Source organism: Chenopodium album, chromosome 9 (genome assembly GCF_948465745.1).
Source record: "Chenopodium album chromosome 9, dcCheAlbu1.1, whole genome shotgun sequence".
Classification (NCBI taxonomy): domain Eukaryota; kingdom Viridiplantae; phylum Streptophyta; class Magnoliopsida; order Caryophyllales; family Amaranthaceae; genus Chenopodium; species Chenopodium album.
Window position 1 is genome coordinate 10,715,016 of NC_137842.1, and position 16,008 is coordinate 10,731,023.

General features: G+C 42.8%; 50 non-coding genes and 1 pseudogene across 50 annotated transcripts; all 51 read left to right on the forward strand.

The window, feature by feature from the left end:
• The first annotated feature begins 66 nt into the window (after positions 1 to 66).
• Positions 67 to 185, forward strand: LOC145560778 (5S ribosomal RNA). The gene has a single exon (XR_014093390.1). It is a non-coding gene; the product is annotated as a 5S ribosomal RNA (ribosomal RNA).
• A 198-nt stretch (positions 186 to 383) lies between these two features.
• LOC145560790 (5S ribosomal RNA) lies at positions 384 to 502 on the forward strand. The gene has a single exon (XR_014093402.1). It is a non-coding gene; the product is annotated as a 5S ribosomal RNA (ribosomal RNA).
• Positions 503 to 700: 198 nt separating this feature from the next.
• On the forward strand, positions 701 to 819 carry LOC145561673 (5S ribosomal RNA). The gene has a single exon (XR_014094208.1). It is a non-coding gene; the product is annotated as a 5S ribosomal RNA (ribosomal RNA).
• Positions 820 to 1,017: 198 nt separating this feature from the next.
• Positions 1,018 to 1,136, forward strand: LOC145560802 (5S ribosomal RNA). The gene has a single exon (XR_014093414.1). It is a non-coding gene; the product is annotated as a 5S ribosomal RNA (ribosomal RNA).
• Positions 1,137 to 1,334: 198 nt separating this feature from the next.
• On the forward strand, positions 1,335 to 1,453 carry LOC145560813 (5S ribosomal RNA). Its single transcript, XR_014093425.1, has one exon. It is a non-coding gene; the product is annotated as a 5S ribosomal RNA (ribosomal RNA).
• A 198-nt stretch (positions 1,454 to 1,651) lies between these two features.
• On the forward strand, positions 1,652 to 1,770 carry LOC145561615 (5S ribosomal RNA). Its single transcript, XR_014094153.1, has one exon. It is a non-coding gene; the product is annotated as a 5S ribosomal RNA (ribosomal RNA).
• Positions 1,771 to 1,969: 199 nt separating this feature from the next.
• On the forward strand, positions 1,970 to 2,088 carry LOC145560824 (5S ribosomal RNA). Its single transcript, XR_014093435.1, has one exon. It is a non-coding gene; the product is annotated as a 5S ribosomal RNA (ribosomal RNA).
• A 198-nt stretch (positions 2,089 to 2,286) lies between these two features.
• Positions 2,287 to 2,405, forward strand: LOC145560838 (5S ribosomal RNA). Its single transcript, XR_014093446.1, has one exon. It is a non-coding gene; the product is annotated as a 5S ribosomal RNA (ribosomal RNA).
• Positions 2,406 to 2,603: 198 nt separating this feature from the next.
• On the forward strand, positions 2,604 to 2,722 carry LOC145561674 (5S ribosomal RNA). Its single transcript, XR_014094209.1, has one exon. It is a non-coding gene; the product is annotated as a 5S ribosomal RNA (ribosomal RNA).
• Positions 2,723 to 2,920: 198 nt separating this feature from the next.
• Positions 2,921 to 3,039, forward strand: LOC145560850 (5S ribosomal RNA). Its single transcript, XR_014093453.1, has one exon. It is a non-coding gene; the product is annotated as a 5S ribosomal RNA (ribosomal RNA).
• A 198-nt stretch (positions 3,040 to 3,237) lies between these two features.
• On the forward strand, positions 3,238 to 3,356 carry LOC145560856 (5S ribosomal RNA). Its single transcript, XR_014093454.1, has one exon. It is a non-coding gene; the product is annotated as a 5S ribosomal RNA (ribosomal RNA).
• Positions 3,357 to 3,554: 198 nt separating this feature from the next.
• Positions 3,555 to 3,673, forward strand: LOC145560857 (5S ribosomal RNA). Its single transcript, XR_014093455.1, has one exon. It is a non-coding gene; the product is annotated as a 5S ribosomal RNA (ribosomal RNA).
• A 200-nt stretch (positions 3,674 to 3,873) lies between these two features.
• On the forward strand, positions 3,874 to 3,992 carry LOC145561636 (5S ribosomal RNA). Its single transcript, XR_014094173.1, has one exon. It is a non-coding gene; the product is annotated as a 5S ribosomal RNA (ribosomal RNA).
• A 199-nt stretch (positions 3,993 to 4,191) lies between these two features.
• On the forward strand, positions 4,192 to 4,310 carry LOC145560869 (5S ribosomal RNA). The gene has a single exon (XR_014093465.1). It is a non-coding gene; the product is annotated as a 5S ribosomal RNA (ribosomal RNA).
• Positions 4,311 to 4,508: 198 nt separating this feature from the next.
• LOC145561420 (5S ribosomal RNA) lies at positions 4,509 to 4,627 on the forward strand. The gene has a single exon (XR_014093966.1). It is a non-coding gene; the product is annotated as a 5S ribosomal RNA (ribosomal RNA).
• Positions 4,628 to 4,826: 199 nt separating this feature from the next.
• On the forward strand, positions 4,827 to 4,945 carry LOC145561306 (5S ribosomal RNA). The gene has a single exon (XR_014093858.1). It is a non-coding gene; the product is annotated as a 5S ribosomal RNA (ribosomal RNA).
• A 129-nt stretch (positions 4,946 to 5,074) lies between these two features.
• Positions 5,075 to 5,191, forward strand: LOC145560852 (5S ribosomal RNA; annotated as a pseudogene).
• A 198-nt stretch (positions 5,192 to 5,389) lies between these two features.
• On the forward strand, positions 5,390 to 5,508 carry LOC145560880 (5S ribosomal RNA). The gene has a single exon (XR_014093476.1). It is a non-coding gene; the product is annotated as a 5S ribosomal RNA (ribosomal RNA).
• Positions 5,509 to 5,707: 199 nt separating this feature from the next.
• Positions 5,708 to 5,826, forward strand: LOC145560891 (5S ribosomal RNA). Its single transcript, XR_014093485.1, has one exon. It is a non-coding gene; the product is annotated as a 5S ribosomal RNA (ribosomal RNA).
• Positions 5,827 to 6,025: 199 nt separating this feature from the next.
• Positions 6,026 to 6,144, forward strand: LOC145560902 (5S ribosomal RNA). The gene has a single exon (XR_014093496.1). It is a non-coding gene; the product is annotated as a 5S ribosomal RNA (ribosomal RNA).
• A 198-nt stretch (positions 6,145 to 6,342) lies between these two features.
• LOC145560914 (5S ribosomal RNA) lies at positions 6,343 to 6,461 on the forward strand. The gene has a single exon (XR_014093507.1). It is a non-coding gene; the product is annotated as a 5S ribosomal RNA (ribosomal RNA).
• Positions 6,462 to 6,660: 199 nt separating this feature from the next.
• On the forward strand, positions 6,661 to 6,779 carry LOC145561321 (5S ribosomal RNA). Its single transcript, XR_014093871.1, has one exon. It is a non-coding gene; the product is annotated as a 5S ribosomal RNA (ribosomal RNA).
• A 199-nt stretch (positions 6,780 to 6,978) lies between these two features.
• LOC145560926 (5S ribosomal RNA) lies at positions 6,979 to 7,097 on the forward strand. The gene has a single exon (XR_014093518.1). It is a non-coding gene; the product is annotated as a 5S ribosomal RNA (ribosomal RNA).
• A 197-nt stretch (positions 7,098 to 7,294) lies between these two features.
• Positions 7,295 to 7,413, forward strand: LOC145560685 (5S ribosomal RNA). Its single transcript, XR_014093308.1, has one exon. It is a non-coding gene; the product is annotated as a 5S ribosomal RNA (ribosomal RNA).
• A 199-nt stretch (positions 7,414 to 7,612) lies between these two features.
• Positions 7,613 to 7,731, forward strand: LOC145560938 (5S ribosomal RNA). Its single transcript, XR_014093529.1, has one exon. It is a non-coding gene; the product is annotated as a 5S ribosomal RNA (ribosomal RNA).
• Positions 7,732 to 7,929: 198 nt separating this feature from the next.
• On the forward strand, positions 7,930 to 8,048 carry LOC145560950 (5S ribosomal RNA). Its single transcript, XR_014093540.1, has one exon. It is a non-coding gene; the product is annotated as a 5S ribosomal RNA (ribosomal RNA).
• Positions 8,049 to 8,246: 198 nt separating this feature from the next.
• LOC145560961 (5S ribosomal RNA) lies at positions 8,247 to 8,365 on the forward strand. Its single transcript, XR_014093550.1, has one exon. It is a non-coding gene; the product is annotated as a 5S ribosomal RNA (ribosomal RNA).
• Positions 8,366 to 8,563: 198 nt separating this feature from the next.
• On the forward strand, positions 8,564 to 8,682 carry LOC145561414 (5S ribosomal RNA). Its single transcript, XR_014093960.1, has one exon. It is a non-coding gene; the product is annotated as a 5S ribosomal RNA (ribosomal RNA).
• A 200-nt stretch (positions 8,683 to 8,882) lies between these two features.
• Positions 8,883 to 9,001, forward strand: LOC145560973 (5S ribosomal RNA). The gene has a single exon (XR_014093560.1). It is a non-coding gene; the product is annotated as a 5S ribosomal RNA (ribosomal RNA).
• A 199-nt stretch (positions 9,002 to 9,200) lies between these two features.
• LOC145560985 (5S ribosomal RNA) lies at positions 9,201 to 9,319 on the forward strand. The gene has a single exon (XR_014093571.1). It is a non-coding gene; the product is annotated as a 5S ribosomal RNA (ribosomal RNA).
• Positions 9,320 to 9,516: 197 nt separating this feature from the next.
• LOC145560998 (5S ribosomal RNA) lies at positions 9,517 to 9,635 on the forward strand. The gene has a single exon (XR_014093582.1). It is a non-coding gene; the product is annotated as a 5S ribosomal RNA (ribosomal RNA).
• Positions 9,636 to 9,834: 199 nt separating this feature from the next.
• On the forward strand, positions 9,835 to 9,953 carry LOC145561436 (5S ribosomal RNA). The gene has a single exon (XR_014093981.1). It is a non-coding gene; the product is annotated as a 5S ribosomal RNA (ribosomal RNA).
• Positions 9,954 to 10,151: 198 nt separating this feature from the next.
• Positions 10,152 to 10,270, forward strand: LOC145560537 (5S ribosomal RNA). The gene has a single exon (XR_014093163.1). It is a non-coding gene; the product is annotated as a 5S ribosomal RNA (ribosomal RNA).
• Positions 10,271 to 10,467: 197 nt separating this feature from the next.
• Positions 10,468 to 10,586, forward strand: LOC145561010 (5S ribosomal RNA). Its single transcript, XR_014093593.1, has one exon. It is a non-coding gene; the product is annotated as a 5S ribosomal RNA (ribosomal RNA).
• Positions 10,587 to 10,785: 199 nt separating this feature from the next.
• On the forward strand, positions 10,786 to 10,904 carry LOC145561021 (5S ribosomal RNA). The gene has a single exon (XR_014093604.1). It is a non-coding gene; the product is annotated as a 5S ribosomal RNA (ribosomal RNA).
• Positions 10,905 to 11,103: 199 nt separating this feature from the next.
• Positions 11,104 to 11,222, forward strand: LOC145561418 (5S ribosomal RNA). Its single transcript, XR_014093964.1, has one exon. It is a non-coding gene; the product is annotated as a 5S ribosomal RNA (ribosomal RNA).
• Positions 11,223 to 11,420: 198 nt separating this feature from the next.
• On the forward strand, positions 11,421 to 11,539 carry LOC145561343 (5S ribosomal RNA). Its single transcript, XR_014093892.1, has one exon. It is a non-coding gene; the product is annotated as a 5S ribosomal RNA (ribosomal RNA).
• A 198-nt stretch (positions 11,540 to 11,737) lies between these two features.
• LOC145561033 (5S ribosomal RNA) lies at positions 11,738 to 11,856 on the forward strand. Its single transcript, XR_014093616.1, has one exon. It is a non-coding gene; the product is annotated as a 5S ribosomal RNA (ribosomal RNA).
• Positions 11,857 to 12,055: 199 nt separating this feature from the next.
• LOC145561044 (5S ribosomal RNA) lies at positions 12,056 to 12,174 on the forward strand. The gene has a single exon (XR_014093627.1). It is a non-coding gene; the product is annotated as a 5S ribosomal RNA (ribosomal RNA).
• Positions 12,175 to 12,373: 199 nt separating this feature from the next.
• On the forward strand, positions 12,374 to 12,492 carry LOC145561403 (5S ribosomal RNA). The gene has a single exon (XR_014093949.1). It is a non-coding gene; the product is annotated as a 5S ribosomal RNA (ribosomal RNA).
• Positions 12,493 to 12,691: 199 nt separating this feature from the next.
• LOC145561056 (5S ribosomal RNA) lies at positions 12,692 to 12,810 on the forward strand. Its single transcript, XR_014093640.1, has one exon. It is a non-coding gene; the product is annotated as a 5S ribosomal RNA (ribosomal RNA).
• A 198-nt stretch (positions 12,811 to 13,008) lies between these two features.
• On the forward strand, positions 13,009 to 13,127 carry LOC145561365 (5S ribosomal RNA). Its single transcript, XR_014093913.1, has one exon. It is a non-coding gene; the product is annotated as a 5S ribosomal RNA (ribosomal RNA).
• A 199-nt stretch (positions 13,128 to 13,326) lies between these two features.
• LOC145561067 (5S ribosomal RNA) lies at positions 13,327 to 13,445 on the forward strand. Its single transcript, XR_014093651.1, has one exon. It is a non-coding gene; the product is annotated as a 5S ribosomal RNA (ribosomal RNA).
• Positions 13,446 to 13,644: 199 nt separating this feature from the next.
• LOC145561078 (5S ribosomal RNA) lies at positions 13,645 to 13,763 on the forward strand. The gene has a single exon (XR_014093663.1). It is a non-coding gene; the product is annotated as a 5S ribosomal RNA (ribosomal RNA).
• A 199-nt stretch (positions 13,764 to 13,962) lies between these two features.
• Positions 13,963 to 14,081, forward strand: LOC145561332 (5S ribosomal RNA). The gene has a single exon (XR_014093882.1). It is a non-coding gene; the product is annotated as a 5S ribosomal RNA (ribosomal RNA).
• Positions 14,082 to 14,280: 199 nt separating this feature from the next.
• On the forward strand, positions 14,281 to 14,399 carry LOC145561090 (5S ribosomal RNA). Its single transcript, XR_014093673.1, has one exon. It is a non-coding gene; the product is annotated as a 5S ribosomal RNA (ribosomal RNA).
• Positions 14,400 to 14,598: 199 nt separating this feature from the next.
• On the forward strand, positions 14,599 to 14,717 carry LOC145561102 (5S ribosomal RNA). The gene has a single exon (XR_014093682.1). It is a non-coding gene; the product is annotated as a 5S ribosomal RNA (ribosomal RNA).
• A 198-nt stretch (positions 14,718 to 14,915) lies between these two features.
• LOC145561114 (5S ribosomal RNA) lies at positions 14,916 to 15,034 on the forward strand. The gene has a single exon (XR_014093694.1). It is a non-coding gene; the product is annotated as a 5S ribosomal RNA (ribosomal RNA).
• A 199-nt stretch (positions 15,035 to 15,233) lies between these two features.
• On the forward strand, positions 15,234 to 15,352 carry LOC145561327 (5S ribosomal RNA). The gene has a single exon (XR_014093877.1). It is a non-coding gene; the product is annotated as a 5S ribosomal RNA (ribosomal RNA).
• A 199-nt stretch (positions 15,353 to 15,551) lies between these two features.
• LOC145561324 (5S ribosomal RNA) lies at positions 15,552 to 15,670 on the forward strand. Its single transcript, XR_014093874.1, has one exon. It is a non-coding gene; the product is annotated as a 5S ribosomal RNA (ribosomal RNA).
• A 198-nt stretch (positions 15,671 to 15,868) lies between these two features.
• Positions 15,869 to 15,987, forward strand: LOC145560681 (5S ribosomal RNA). Its single transcript, XR_014093304.1, has one exon. It is a non-coding gene; the product is annotated as a 5S ribosomal RNA (ribosomal RNA).
• Positions 15,988 to 16,008: the final 21 nt, after the last annotated feature.

A 16,008-nucleotide genomic window follows, 5' to 3' on the forward strand; every position in this document is an offset into this window, starting at 1 on the left:
TACGGCATTTCGAAGGAAATCAGGGGCTGGAAAGGGTATAAATACAAAATAGCGCAATAAGTAAATGGGTGCGATCATACCAGCACTAATGCACCGGATCCCATCAGAACTCCGCAGTTAAGCGTGCTTGGGCGAGAGTAGTACTAGGATGGGTGACCTCCTGGGAAGTCCTCGTGTTGCACCCCTTTTTTGCCGAATTCGTAATTTTTATTTATTTTCGGTTATTTTGAGATGGGAAATGGTTTGGGACGCGTAGATCTCAAAAAATAACCAATTTGAAAAAAAAAATGTTTAATTCGGACGATCGGGCACAAAGTTACGGCATTTCGAAGGAAATTAGGGGCTGGAAAGGGTATAAATACAAAATAGCGCAATAAGTAAATGGGTGCGATCATACCAGCACTAATGCACCGGATCCCATCAGAACTCCGCAGTTAAGCGTGCTTGGGCGAGAGTAGTACTAGGATGGGTGACCTCCTGGGAAGTCCTCGTGTTGCACCCCTTTTTTGCCGAATTCGTAATTTTTATTTGTTTTCGGTTATTTTGAGATGGGAAATGGTTTGGGACGCGTAGATCTCAAAAAATAACCAATTTGAAAAAAAAAATGTTTAATTCGGACGATCGGGCACAAAGTTACGGCATTTCGAAGGAAATCAGGGGCTGGAAAGGGTATAAATACAAAATAGCGCAATAAGTAAATGGGTGCGATCATACCAGCACTAATGCACCGGATCCCATCAGAACTCCGCAGTTAAGCGTGCTTGGGCGAGAGTAGAACTAGGATGGGTGACCTCCTGGGAAGTCCTCGTGTTGCACCCCTTTTTTGCCGAATTCGTAATTTTTATTTGTTTTCGGTTATTTTGAGATGGGAAATGGTTTGGGACGCGTAGATCTCAAAAAATAACCAATTTGAAAAAAAAAATGTTTAATTCGGACGATCGGGCACAAAGTTACGGCATTTCGAAGGAAATCAGGTGCTGGAAAGGGTATAAATACAAAATAGCGCAATAAGTAAATGGGTGCGATCATACCAGCACTAATGCACCGGATCCCATCAGAACTCCGCAGTTAAGCGTGCTTGGGCGAGAGTAGTACTAGGATGGGTGACCTCCTGGGAAGTCCTCGTGTTGCACCCCTTTTTTGCCGAATTCGTAATTTTTATTTGTTTTCGGTTATTTTGAGATGGGAAATGGTTTGGGACGCGTAGATCTCAAAAAATAACCAATTTGAAAAAAAAAATGTTTAATTCGGACGATCGGGCACAAAGTTACGGCATTTCGAAGGAAATCAGGGGCTGGAAAGGGTATAAATACAAAATAGCGCAATAAGTAAATGGGTGCGATCATACCAGCACTAATGCACCGGATCCCATCAGAACTCCGCAGTTAAGCGTGCTTGGGCGAGAGTAGTACTAGGATGGGTGACCTCCTGGGAAGTCCTCGTGTTGCACCCCTTTTTTGCCGAATTCGTAATTTTTATTTGTTTTCGGTTATTTTGAGATGGGAAATGGTTTGGGACGCGTAGATCTCAAAAAATAACCAATTTGAAAAAAAAAATGTTTAATTCGGACGATCGGGCACAAAGTTACGGCATTTCGAAGGAAATCAGGGGCTGGAAAGGGTATAAATACAAAATAGCGCAATAAGTAAATGGGTGCGATCATACCAGCACTAATGCACCGGATCCCATCAGAACTCCGCAGTTAAGCGTGCTTGGGCGAGAGTAGTACTAGGATGGGTGACCTCCTGGGAAGTCCTCGTGTTTCACCCCTTTTTTGCCGAATTCGTAATTTTTATTTGTTTTCGGTTATTTTGAGATGGGAAATGGTTTGGGACGCGTAGATCTCAAAAAAATAACCAATTTGAAAAAAAAAATGTTTAATTCGGACGATCGGGCACAAAGTTACGGCATTTCGAAGGAAATCAGGGGCTGGAAAGGGTATAAATACAAAATAGCGCAATAAGTAAATGGGTGCGATCATACCAGCACTAATGCACCGGATCCCATCAGAACTCCGCAGTTAAGCGTGCTTGGGCGAGAGTAGTACTAGGATGGGTGACCTCCTGGGAAGTCCTCGTGTTGCACCCCTTTTTTGCCGAATTCGTAATTTTTATTTATTTTCGGTTATTTTGAGATGGGAAATGGTTTGGGACGCGTAGATCTCAAAAAATAACCAATTTGAAAAAAAAAATGTTTAATTCGGACGATCGGGCACAAAGTTACGGCATTTCGAAGGAAATTAGGGGCTGGAAAGGGTATAAATACAAAATAGCGCAATAAGTAAATGGGTGCGATCATACCAGCACTAATGCACCGGATCCCATCAGAACTCCGCAGTTAAGCGTGCTTGGGCGAGAGTAGTACTAGGATGGGTGACCTCCTGGGAAGTCCTCGTGTTGCACCCCTTTTTTGCCGAATTCGTAATTTTTATTTGTTTTCGGTTATTTTGAGATGGGAAATGGTTTGGGACGCGTAGATCTCAAAAAATAACCAATTTGAAAAAAAAAATGTTTAATTCGGACGATCGGGCACAAAGTTACGGCATTTCGAAGGAAATCAGGGGCTGGAAAGGGTATAAATACAAAATAGCGCAATAAGTAAATGGGTGCGATCATACCAGCACTAATGCACCGGATCCCATCAGAACTCCGCAGTTAAGCGTGCTTGGGCGAGAGTAGAACTAGGATGGGTGACCTCCTGGGAAGTCCTCGTGTTGCACCCCTTTTTTGCCGAATTCGTAATTTTTATTTGTTTTCGGTTATTTTGAGATGGGAAATGGTTTGGGACGCGTAGATCTCAAAAAATAACCAATTTGAAAAAAAAAATGTTTAATTCGGACGATCGGGCACAAAGTTACGGCATTTCGAAGGAAATCAGGTGCTGGAAAGGGTATAAATACAAAATAGCGCAATAAGTAAATGGGTGCGATCATACCAGCACTAATGCACCGGATCCCATCAGAACTCCGCAGTTAAGCGTGCTTGGGCGAGAGTAGTACTAGGATGGGTGACCTCCTGGGAAGTCCTCGTGTTGCACCCCTTTTTTGCCGAATTCGTAATTTTTATTTGTTTTCGGTTATTTTGAGATGGGAAATGGTTTGGGACGCGTAGATCTCAAAAAATAACCAATTTGAAAAAAAAAATGTTTAATTCGGACGATCGGGCACAAAGTTACGGCATTTCGAAGGAAATCAGGGGCTGGAAAGGGTATAAATACAAAATAGCGCAATAAGTAAATGGGTGCGATCATACCAGCACTAATGCACCGGATCCCATCAGAACTCCGCAGTTAAGCGTGCTTGGGCGAGAGTAGTACTAGGATGGGTGACCTCCTGGGAAGTCCTCGTGTTGCACCCCTTTTTTGCCGAATTCGTAATTTTTATTTGTTTTCGGTTATTTTGAGATGGGAAATGGTTTGGGACGCGTAGATCTCAAAAAATAACCAATTTGAAAAAAAAAATGTTTAATTCGGACGATCGGGCACAAAGTTACGGCATTTCGAAGGAAATCAGGGGCTGGAAAGGGTATAAATACAAAATAGCGCAATAAGTAAATGGGTGCGATCATACCAGCACTAATGCACCGGATCCCATCAGAACTCCGCAGTTAAGCGTGCTTGGGCGAGAGTAGTACTAGGATGGGTGACCTCCTGGGAAGTCCTCGTGTTGCACCCCTTTTTTGCCGAATTCGTAATTTTTATTTGTTTTCGGTTATTTTGAGATGGGAAATGGTTTGGGACGCGTAGATCTCAAAAAAATAACCAATTTGAAAAAAAAAAATGTTTAATTCGGACGATCGGGCACAAAGTTACGGCATTTCGAAGGAAATCAGGGGCTGGAAAGGGTATAAATACAAAATAGCGCAATAAGTAAATGGGTGCGATCATACCAGCACTAATGCACCGGATCCCATCAGAACTCCGCAGTTAAGCGTGCTTGGGCGAGAGTAGTACTAGGATGGGTGACCTCCTGGAAAGTCCTCGTGTTGCACCTCTTTTTTGCCGAATTCGTAATTTTTATTTGTTTTCGGTTATTTTGAGATGGGAAATGGTTTGGGACGCGTAGATCTCAAAAAAATAACCAATTTGAAAAAAAAAATGTTTAATTCGGACGATCGGGCACAAAGTTACGGCATTTCGAAGGAAATCAGGGGCTGGAAAGGGTATAAATACAAAATAGCGCAATAAGTAAATGGGTGCGATCATACCAGCACTAATGCACCGGATCCCATCAGAACTCCGCAGTTAAGCGTGCTTGGGCGAGAGTAGTACTAGGATGGGTGACCTCCTGGGAAGTCCTCGTGTTGCACCCCTTTTTTGCCGAATTCGTAATTTTTATTTGTTTTCGGTTATTTTGAGATGGGAAATGGTTTGGGACGCGTAGATCTTAAAAAATAACCAATTTGAAAAAAAAAATGTTTAATTCGGACGATCGGGCACAAAGTTACGGCATTTCGAAGGAAATCAGGGGCTGGAAAGGGTATAAATACAAAATAGCGCAATAAGTAAATGGGTGCGATCATACCAGCACTAATGCACCGGATCCCATCAGAACTCCGCAGTTAAGCGTGCTTGGGCGAGAGTAGTACTAGGATGGGTGACCTCCTGGAAAGTCCTCGTGTTGCACCCCTTTTTTGCCGAATTCGTAATTTTTATTTGTTTTCGGTTATTTTGAGATGGGAAATGGTTTGGGACGCGTAGATCTCAAAAAAATAACCAATTTGAAAAAAAAAATGTTTAATTCGGACGATCGGGCACAAAGTTACGGCATTTCGAAGGAAATCAGGGGCTGGAAAGGGTATAAATACAAAATAGCGCAATAAGTAAATGGGTGCGATCATACCAGCACTAATGCACCGGATCCCATCAGAACTCCGCAGTTAAGCGTGCTTGGGCGAGAGTAGTACTGGGATGGGTGACCTCCTGGGAAGTCCTCGTGTTGCACCCCTTTTTTGCCGAATTCGTAATTTTTATTTGTTTTCGGTTATTTTGAGATGGGAAATGGTTTGGGACGCGTAGATCTCAAAAAATAACCAATTTGAAAAAAAAAATGTTTAATTCGGACGATCGGGCACAAAGTTACGGCATTTCGAAGGAATGCACCGGATCCCATCAGAACTCCGCAGTTAAGCGTGCTTGGGCGAGAGTAGTACTAGGATGGGTGACCTCCTGGGAAGTCCTCGTGTTGCACCCCTTTTTTGCCGAATTCGTAATTTTTATTTGTTTTCGGTTATTTTGAGATGGGAAATGGTTTGGGACGCGTAGATCTCAAAAAATAACCAATTTGAAAAAAAAAATGTTTAATTCGGACGATCGGGCACAAAGTTACGGCATTTCGAAGGAAATCAGGGGCTGGAAAGGGTATAAATACAAAATAGCGCAATAAGTAAATGGGTGCGATCATACCAGCACTAATGCACCGGATCCCATCAGAACTCCGCAGTTAAGCGTGCTTGGGCGAGAGTAGTACTAGGATGGGTGACCTCCTGGGAAGTCCTCGTGTTGCACCCCTTTTTTGCCGAATTCGTAATTTTTATTTGTTTTCGGTTATTTTGAGATGGGAAATGGTTTGGGACGCGTAGATCTCAAAAAATAACCAATTTGAAAAAAAAAAATGTTTAATTCGGACGATCGGGCACAAAGTTACGGCATTTCGAAGGAAATCAGGGGCTGGAAAGGGTATAAATACAAAATAGCGCAATAAGTAAATGGGTGCGATCATACCAGCACTAATGCACCGGATCCCATCAGAACTCCGCAGTTAAGCGTGCTTGGGCGAGAGTAGTACTAGGATGGGTGACCTCCTGGGAAGTCCTCGTGTTGCACCCCTTTTTTGCCGAATTCGTAATTTTTATTTGTTTTCGGTTATTTTGAGATGGGAAATGGTTTGGGACGCGTAGATCTCAAAAAAATAACCAATTTGAAAAAAAAAATGTTTAATTCGGACGATCGGGCACAAAGTTACGGCATTTCGAAGGAAATCAGGGGCTGGAAAGGGTATAAATACAAAATAGCGCAATAAGTAAATGGGTGCGATCATACCAGCACTAATGCACCGGATCCCATCAGAACTCCGCAGTTAAGCGTGCTTGGGCGAGAGTAGTACTAGGATGGGTGACCTCCTGGGAAGTCCTCGTGTTGCACCCCTCTTTTGCCGAATTCGTAATTTTTATTTGTTTTCGGTTATTTTGAGATGGGAAATGGTTTGGGACGCGTAGATCTCAAAAAATAACCAATTTGAAAAAAAAAATGTTTAATTCGGACGATCGGGCACAAAGTTACGGCATTTCGAAGGAAATCAGGGGCTGGAAAGGGTATAAATACAAAATAGCGCAATAAGTAAATGGGTGCGATCATACCAGCACTAATGCACCGGATCCCATCAGAACTCCGCAGTTAAGCGTGCTTGGGCGAGAGTAGTACTAGGATGGGTGACCTCCTGGGAAGTCCTCGTGTTGCACCCCTTTTTTGCCGAATTCGTAATTTTTATTTGTTTTCGGTTATTTTGAGATGGGAAATGGTTTGGGACGCGTAGATCTCAAAAAATAACCAATTTGAAAAAAAAAAATGTTTAATTCGGACGATCGGGCACAAAGTTACGGCATTTCGAAGGAAATCAGGGGCTGGAAAGGGTATAAATACAAAATAGCGCAATAAGTAAATGGGTGCGATCATACCAGCACTAATGCACCGGATCCCATCAGAACTCCGCAGTTAAGCGTGCCTGGGCGAGAGTAGTACTAGGATGGGTGACCTCCTGGGAAGTCCTCGTGTTGCACCCCTTTTTTGCCGAATTCGTAATTTTTATTTGTTTTCGGTTATTTTGAGATGGGAAATGGTTTGGGACGCGTAGATCTCAAAAAAATAACCAATTTGAAAAAAAAAATGTTTAATTCGGACGATCGGGCACAAAGTTACGGCATTTCGAAGGAAATCTGGGGCTGGAAAGGGTATAAATACAAAATAGCGCAATAAGTAAATGGGTGCGATCATACCAGCACTAATGCACCGGATCCCATCAGAACTCCGCAGTTAAGCGTGCTTGGGCGAGAGTAGTACTAGGATGGGTGACCTCCTGGGAAGTCCTCGTGTTGCACCCCTTTTTTGCTGAATACGTAATTTTTATTTGTTTTCGGTTATTTTGAGATGGGAAATGGTTTGGGACGCGTAGATCTCAAAAAATAACCAATTTGAAAAAAAAATGTTTAATTCGGACGATCGGGCACAAAGTTACGGCATTTCGAAGGAAATCAGGGGCTGGAAAGGGTATAAATACAAAATAGCGCAATAAGTAAATGGGTGCGATCATACCAGCACTAATGCACCGGATCCCATCAGAACTCCGCAGTTAAGCGTGCTTGGGCGAGAGTAGTACTAGGATGGGTGACCTCCTGGGAAGTCCTCGTGGTTCATCCCTTTTTTGCCGAATTCGTAATTTTTATTTGTTTTCGGTTATTTTGAGATGGGAAATGGTTTGGGACGCGTAGATCTCAAAAAAATAACCAATTTGAAAAAAAAAATGTTTAATTCGGACGATCGGGCACAAAGTTACGGCATTTCGAAGGAAATCAGGGGCTGGAAAGGGTATAAATACAAAATAGCGCAATAAGTAAATGGGTGCGATCATACCAGCACTAATGCACCGGATCCCATCAGAACTCCGCAGTTAAGCGTGCTTGGGCGAGAGTAGTACTAGGATGGGTGACCTCCTGGGAAGTCCTCGTGTTGCACCCCTTTTTTGCCGAATTCGTAATTTTTATTTGTTTTCGGTTATTTTGAGATGGGAAATGGTTTGGGACGCGTAGATCTCAAAAAATAACCAATTTGAAAAAAAAAATGTTTAATTCGGACGATCGGGCACAAAGTTACGGCATTTCGAAGGAAATCAGGGGCTGGAAAGGGTATAAATACAAAATAGCGCAATAAGTAAATGGGTGCGATCATACCAGCACTAATGCACCGGATCCCATCAGAACTCCGCAGTTAAGCGTGCTTGGGCGAGAGTAGTACTAGGATGGGTGACCTCCTGGGAAGTCCTCGTGTTGCACCCCTTTTTTGCCGAATTCGTAATTTTTATTTGTTTTCGGTTATTTTGAGATGGGAAATGGTTTGGGACGCGTAGATCTCAAAAAAATAACCAATTTGAAAAAAAAATGTTTAATTCGGACGATCGGGCACAAAGTTACGGCATTTCGAAGGAAATCTGGGGCTGGAAAGGGTATAAATACAAAATAGCGCAATAAGTAAATGGGTGCGATCATACCAGCACTAATGCACCGGATCCCATCAGAACTCCGCAGTTAAGCGTGCTTGGGCGAGAGTAGTACTAGGATGGGTGACCTCCTGGGAAGTCCTCGTGTTGCACCCCTTTTTTGCCGAATTCGTAATTTTTATTTGTTTTCGGTTATTTTGAGATGGGAAATGGTTTGGGACGCGTAGATCTCAAAAAATAACCAATTTGAAAAAAAAAATGTTTAATTCGGACGATCGGGCACAAAGTTACGGCATTTCGAAGGAAATCAGGGGCTGGAAAGGGTATAAATACAAAATAGCGCAATAAGTAAATGGGTGCGATCATACCAGCACTAATGCACGGGATCCCATCAGAACTCCGCAGTTAAGCGTGCTTGGGCGAGAGTAGTACTAGGATGGGTGACCTCCTGGGAAGTCCTCGTGTTGCACCCCTTTTTTGCCGAATTCGTAATTTTTATTTGTTTTCGGTTATTTTGAGATGGGAAATGGTTTGGGACGCGTAGATCTCAAAAAATAACCAATTTGAAAAAAAAAAAATGTTTAATTCGGACGATCGGGCACAAAGTTACGGCATTTCGAAGGAAATCAGGGGCTGGAAAGGGTATAAATACAAAATAGCGCAATAAGTAAATGGGTGCGATCATACCAGCACTAATGCACCGGATCCCATCAGAACTCCGCAGTTAAGCGTGCTTGGGCGAGAGTAGTACTAGGATGGGTGACCTCCTGGGAAGTCCTCGTGTTGCACCCCTTTTTTGCCGAATTCGTAATTTTTATTTGTTTTCGGTTATTTTGAGATGGGAAATGGTTTGGGACGCGTAGATCTCAAAAAAATAACCAATTTGAAAAAAAAAATGTTTAATTCGGACGATCGGGCACAAAGTTACGGCATTTCGAAGGAAATCAGGGGCTGGAAAGGGTATAAATACAAAATAGCGCAATAAGTAAATGGGTGCGATCATACCAGCACTAATGCACCGGATCCCATCAGAACTCCGCAGTTAAGCGTGCTTGGGCGAGAGTAGTACTAGGATGGGTGACCTCCTGGGAAGTCCTCGTGTTGCACCCCTTTTTTGCCGAATTCGTAATTTTTATTTGTTTTCGGTATTTTGAGATGGGAAATGGTTTGGGACGCGTAGATCTCAAAAAATAACCAATTTGAAAAAAAAAATGTTTAATTCGGACGATCGGGCACAAAGTTACGGCATTTCGAAGGAAATCAGGGGCTGGAAAGGGTATAAATACAAAATAGCGCAATAAGTAAATGGGTGCGATCATACCAGCACTAATGCACCGGATCCCATCAGAACTCCGCAGTTAAGCGTGCTTGGGCGAGAGTAGTACTAGGATGGGTGACCTCCTGGGAAGTCCTCGTGTTGCACCCCTTTTTTGCCGAATTCGTAATTTTTATTTGTTTTCGGTTATTTTGAGATGGGAAATGGTTTGGGACGCGTAGATCTCAAAAAAATAACCAATTTGAAAAAAAAAATGTTTAATTCGGACGATCGGGCACAAAGTTACGGCATTTCGAAGGAAATCAGGGGCTGGAAAGGGTATAAATACAAAATAGCGCAATAAGTAAATGGGTGCGATCATACCAGCACTAATGCACCGGATCCCATCAGAAATCCGCAGTTAAGCGTGCTTGGGCGAGAGTAGTACTAGGATGGGTGACCTCCTGGGAAGTCCTCGTGTTGCACCCCTTTTTTGCCGAATTCGTAATTTTTATTTGTTTTCGGTTATTTTGGGATGGGAAATGGTTTGGGACGCGTAGATCTCAAAAAATAACCAATTTGAAAAAAAAAATGTTTAATTCGGACGATCGGGCACAAAGTTACGGCATTTTGAAGGAAATCAGGGGCTGGAAAGGGTATAAATACAAAATAGCGCAATAAGTAAATGGCTGCGATCATACCAGCACAAATGCACCGGATCCCATCAGAACTCCGCAGTTAAGCGTGCTTGGGCGAGAGTAGTACTAGGATGGGTGACCTCCTAGGAAGTCCTCGTGTTGCACCCCTTTTTTGCCGAATTCGTAATTTTTATTTGTTTTCGGTTATTTTGAGATGGGAAATGGTTTGGGACGCGTAGATCTCAAAAAATAACCAATTTGAAAAAAAAATGTTTAATTCGGACGATCGGGCACAAAGTTACGGCATTTCGAAGGAAATCAGGGGCTGGAAAGGGTATAAATACAAAATAGCGCAATAAGTAAATGGGTGCGATCATACCAGCACTAATGCACCGGATCCCATCAGAACTCCGCAGTTAAGCGTGCTTGGGCGAGAGTAGTACTAGGATGGGTGACCTCCTGGGAAGTCCTCGTGTTGCACCCCTTTTTTGCCGAATTCGTAATTTTTATTTGTTTTCGGTTATTTTGAGATGGGAAATGGTTTGGGACGCGTAGATCTCAAAAAAATAACCAATTTGAAAAAAAAAATGTTTAATTCGGACGATCGGGCACAAAGTTACGGCATTTCGAAGGAAATCAGGGGCTGGAAAGGGTATAAATACAAAATAGCGCAATAAGTAAATGGGTGCGATCATACCAGCACTAATGCACCGGATCCCATCAGAACTCCGCAGTTAAGCGTGCTTGGGCGAGAGTAGTACTAGGATGGGTGACCTCCTGGGAAGTCCTCGTGTTGCACCCCTCTTTTGCCGAATTCGTAATTTTTATTTGTTTTCGGTTATTTTGAGATGGGAAATGGTTTGGGACGCGTAGATCTCAAAAAATAACCAATTTGAAAAAAAAAAATGTTTAATTCGGACGATTGGGCACAAAGTTACGGCATTTCGAAGGAAATCAGGGGCTGGAAAGGGTATAAATACAAAATAGCGCAATAAGTAAATGGGTGCGATCATACCAGCACTAATGCACCGGATCCCATCAGAACTCCGCAGTTAAGCATGCTTGGGCGAGAGTAGTACTAGGATGGGTGACCTCCTGGGAAGTCCTCGTGTTGCACCCCTTTTTTGCCGAATTCGTAATTTTTATTTGTTTTCGGTTATTTTGTGATGGGAAATGGTTTGGGACGCGTAGATCTCAAAAAATAACCAATTTGAAAAAAAAAATGTTTAATTCGGACGATCGGGCACAAAGTTACGGCATTTCGAAGGAAATCAGGGGCTGGAAAGGGTATAAATACAAAATAGCGCAATAAGTAAATGGGTGCGATCATACCAGCACTAATGCACCGGATCCCATCAGAACTCCGCAGTTAAGCGTGCTTGGGCGAGAGTAGTACTAGGATGGGTGACCTCCTGGGAAGTCCTCGTGTTGCGCCCCTTTTTTGCCGAATTCGTAATTTTTATTTGTTTTCGGTTATTTTGAGATGGGAAATGGTTTGGGACGCGTAGATCTCAAAAAATAACCAATTTGAAAAAAAAAATGTTTAATTCGGACGATCGGGCACAAAGTTACGGCATTTCGAAGGAAATTAGGGGCTGGAAAGGGTATAAATACAAAATAGCGCAATAAGTAAATGGGTGCGATCATACCAGCACTAATGCACCGGATCCCATCAGAACTCCGCAGTTAAGCGTGCTTGGGCGAGAGTAGTACTAGGATGGGTGACCTCCTGGGAAGTCCTCGTGTTGCACCCCTTTTTTGCCGAATTCGTAATTTTTATTTATTTTCGGTTATTTTGAGATGAGAAATGGTTTGGGACGCGTAGATCTCAAAAAAATAACCAATTTGAAAAAAAAAATGTTTAATTCGGACGATCGGGCACAAAGTTACGGCATTTCGAAGGAAATCAGGGGCTGGAAAGGGTATAAATACAAAATAGCGCAATAAGTAAATGGGTGCGATCATACCAGCACTAATGCACCGGATCCCATCAGAACTCCGCAGTTAAGCGTGCTTGGGCGAGAGTAGTACTAGGATGGGTGACCTCCTGGGAAGTCCTCGTGTTGCACCCCTTTTTTGCCGAATTCGTAATTTTTATTTGTTTTCGGTTATTTTGAGATGGGAAATGGTTTGGGACGCGTAGATCTCAAAAAAATAACCAATTTGAAAAAAAAAATGTTTAATTCGGACGATCGGGCACAAAGTTACGGCATTTCGAAGGAAATCAGGGGCTGGAAAGGGTATAAATACAAAATAGCGCAATAAGTAAATGGGTGCGATCATACCAGCACTAATGCACCGGATCCCATCAGAACTCCGCAGTTAAGCGTGCTTGGGCGAGAGTAGTACTAGGATGGGTGATCTCCTGGGAAGTCCTCGTGTTGCACCCCTTTTTTGCCGAATTCGTAATTTTTATTTGTTTTCGGTTATTTTGAGATGGGAAATGGTTTGGGACGCGTGGATCTCAAAAAACTAACCAATTTGAAAAAAAAAATGTTTAATTCGGACGATCGGGCACAAAGTTACGGCATTTCGAAGGAAATCAGGGGCTGGAAAGGGTATAAATACAAAATAGCGCAATAAGTAAATGGGTGCGATCATACCAGCACTAATGCACCGGATCCCATCAGAACTCCGCAGTTAAGCGTGCTTGGGCGAGAGTAGTACTAGGATGGGTGACCTCCTGGGAAGTCCTCGTGTTGCACCCCTTTTTTGCCGAATTCGTAATTTTTATTTGTTTTCGGTTATTTTGAGATGGGAAATGGTTTGGGACGCGTAGATCTCAAAAAATAACCAATTTGAAAAAAAAAATGTTTAATTCGGACAATCGGGCACAAAGTTACGGCATTTCGAAGGAAATCAGGGGCTGGAAAGGGTATAAATACAAAATAGCGCAATAAGTAAATGGGTGCGATCACACCAGCACTAATGCACCGGATCCCATCAGAACTCCGCAGTTAAGCGTGCTTGGGCGAGAGTAGTACTAGGATGGGTGACCTCCTGGGAAGTCCTCGTGTTGCACCCCTTTTTTGCCGAATTCGTAATTTTTATTTGTTTTCGGTTATTTTGAGATGGGAAATGGTTTGGGACGCGTAGATCTCAAAAAAATAACCAATTTGAAAAAAAAAATGTTTAATTCGGACGATCGGGCACAAAGTTACGGCATTTCGAAGGAAATCAGGGGCTGGAAAGGGTATAAATACAAAATAGCGCAATAAGTAAATGGGTGCGATCATACCAGCACTAATGCACCGGATCCCATCAGAACTCCGCAGTTAAGCGTGCTTGGGCGAGAGTAGTACTAGGATGGGTGACCTCCTGGGAAGTCCTCGTGTTGCACCCCTTTTTTGCCGAATTCGTAATTTTTATTTGTTTTCGGTTATTTTGAGATGGGAAATGGTTTGGGATGCGTAGATCTCAAAAAAATAACCAATTTGAAAAAAAAAATGTTTAATTCGGACGATCGGGCACAAAGTTACGGCATTTCGAAGGAAATCAGGGGCTGGAAAGGGTATAAATACAAAATAGCGCAATAAGTAAATGGGTGCGATCATACCAGCACTAATGCACCGGATCCCATCAGAACTCCGCAGTTAAGCGTGCTTGGGCGAGAGTAGTACTAGGATGGGTGACCTCCTGGGAAGTCCTCGTGTTGCACCCCTTTTTTGCCGAATTCGTAATTTTTATTTGTTTTCGGTTATTTTGAGATGGGAAATGGTTTGGGACGCGTAGATCTCAAAAAAATAACCAATTTGAAAAAAAAAATGTTTAATTCGGACGATCGGGCACAAAGTTACGGCATTTCGAAGGAAATCAGGGGCTGGAAAGGGTATAAATACAAAATAGCGCAATAAGTAAATGGGTGCGATCATACCAGCACTAAGGCACCGGATCCCATCAGAACTCCGCAGTTAAGCGTGCTTGGGCGAGAGTAGTACTAGGATGGGTGACCTCCTGGGAAGTCCTCGTGTTGCACCCCTTTTTTGCCGAATTCGTAATTTTTATTTGTTTTCGGTTATTTTGAGATGGGAAATGGTTTGGGACGTGTAGATCTCAAAAAAATAACCAATTTGAAAAAAAAAATGTTTAATTCGGACGATCGGGCACAAAGTTACGGCATTTCGAAGGAAATCAGGGGCTGGAAAGGGTATAAATACAAAATAGCGCAATAAGTAAATGGGTGCGATCATACCAGCACTAATGCACCGGATCCCATCAGAACTCCGCAGTTAAGCGTGCTTGGGCGAGAGTAGTACTAGGATGGGTGACCTCCTGGGAAGTCCTCGTGTTGCACCCCTTTTTTGCCGAATTCGTAATTTTTATTTGTTTTCGGTTATTTTGAGATGGGAAATGGTTTGGGACGCGTAGATCTCAAAAAAATAACCAATTTGAAAAAAAAAATGTTTAATTCGGACGATCGGGCACAAAGTTACGGCATTTCGAAGGAAATCAGGGGCTGGAAAGGGTATAAATACAAAATAGCGCAATAAGTAAACGGGTGCGATCATACCAGCACTAATGCACCGGATCCCATCAGAACTCCGCAGTTAAGCGTGCTTGGGCGAGAGTAGTACTAGGATGGGTGACCTCCTGGGAAGTCCTCGTGTTGCACCCCTTTTTTGCCGAATTCGTAATTTTTTTTGTTTTCGGTTATTTTGAGATGGGAAATGGTTTGGGACGCGTAGATCTCAAAAAAATAACCAATTTGAAAAAAAAAATGTTTAATTCGGACGATCGGGCACAAAGTTACGGCATTTCGAAGGAAATCAGGGGCTGGAAAGGGTATAAATACAAAATAGCGCAATAAGTAAATGGGTGCGATCATACCAGCACTAATGCACCGGATCCCATCAGAACTCCGCAGTTAAGCGTGCTTGGGCGAGAGTAGTACTAGGATGGGTGACCTCCTGGGAAGTCCTCGTGTTGCACCCCTTTTTTGCCGAATTCGTAATTTTTATTTGTTTTCGGTTATTTTGAGATGGGAAATGGTTTGGGACGCGTAGATCTCAAAAAATAACCAATTTGAAAAAAAAAAATGTTTAATTCGGACGATCGGGCACAAAGTTACGGCATTTCGAAGGAAATCAGGGGCTGGAAAGGGTATAAATACAAAATAGCGCAATAAGTAAATGGGTGCGATCATACCAGCACTAATGCACCGGATCCCATCAGAACTCCGCAGTTAAGCGTGCTTGGGCGAGAGTAGTACTAAGATGGGTGACCTCCTGGGAAGTCCTCGTGTTGCACCCCTTTTTTGCCGAATTCGTAATTTTTATTTGTTTTCGGTTATTTTGAGATGGGAAATGGTTTGGGACGCGTAGATCTCAAAAAAATAACCAATTTGAAAAAAAAAATGTTTAATTCGGACGATCGGGCACAAAGTTACGGCATTTCGAAGGAAATCAGGGGCTGGAAAGGGTATAAATACAAAATAGCGCAATAAGTAAATGGGTGCGATCATACCAGCACTAATGCACCGGATCCCATTAGAACTCCGCAGTTAAGCGTGCTTGGGCGAGAGTAGTACTAGGATGGGTGACCTCCTGGGAAGTCCTCGTGTTGCACCCCTTATTTGCCGAATCGTAATTTTTATTTGTTTTCGGTTATTTTGAGATGGGAAATGGTTTGGGACGCGTAGATCTCAAAAAAATAACCAATTTGAAAAAAAAAATGTTTAATTCGGACGATCGGGCACAAAGTTACGGCATTTCGAAGGAAATCAGGGGCTGGAAAGGGTATAAATACAAAATAGCGCAATAAGTAAATGGGTGCGATCATACCAGCACTAAGGCACTGGATCCCATCAGAACTCCGCAGTTAAGCGTGCTTGGGCGAGAGTAGTACTAGGATGGGTGACCGCCTGGTAAGTCCTCGTGTTGCACCCCTTTTTTGCCGAATTCGTAATT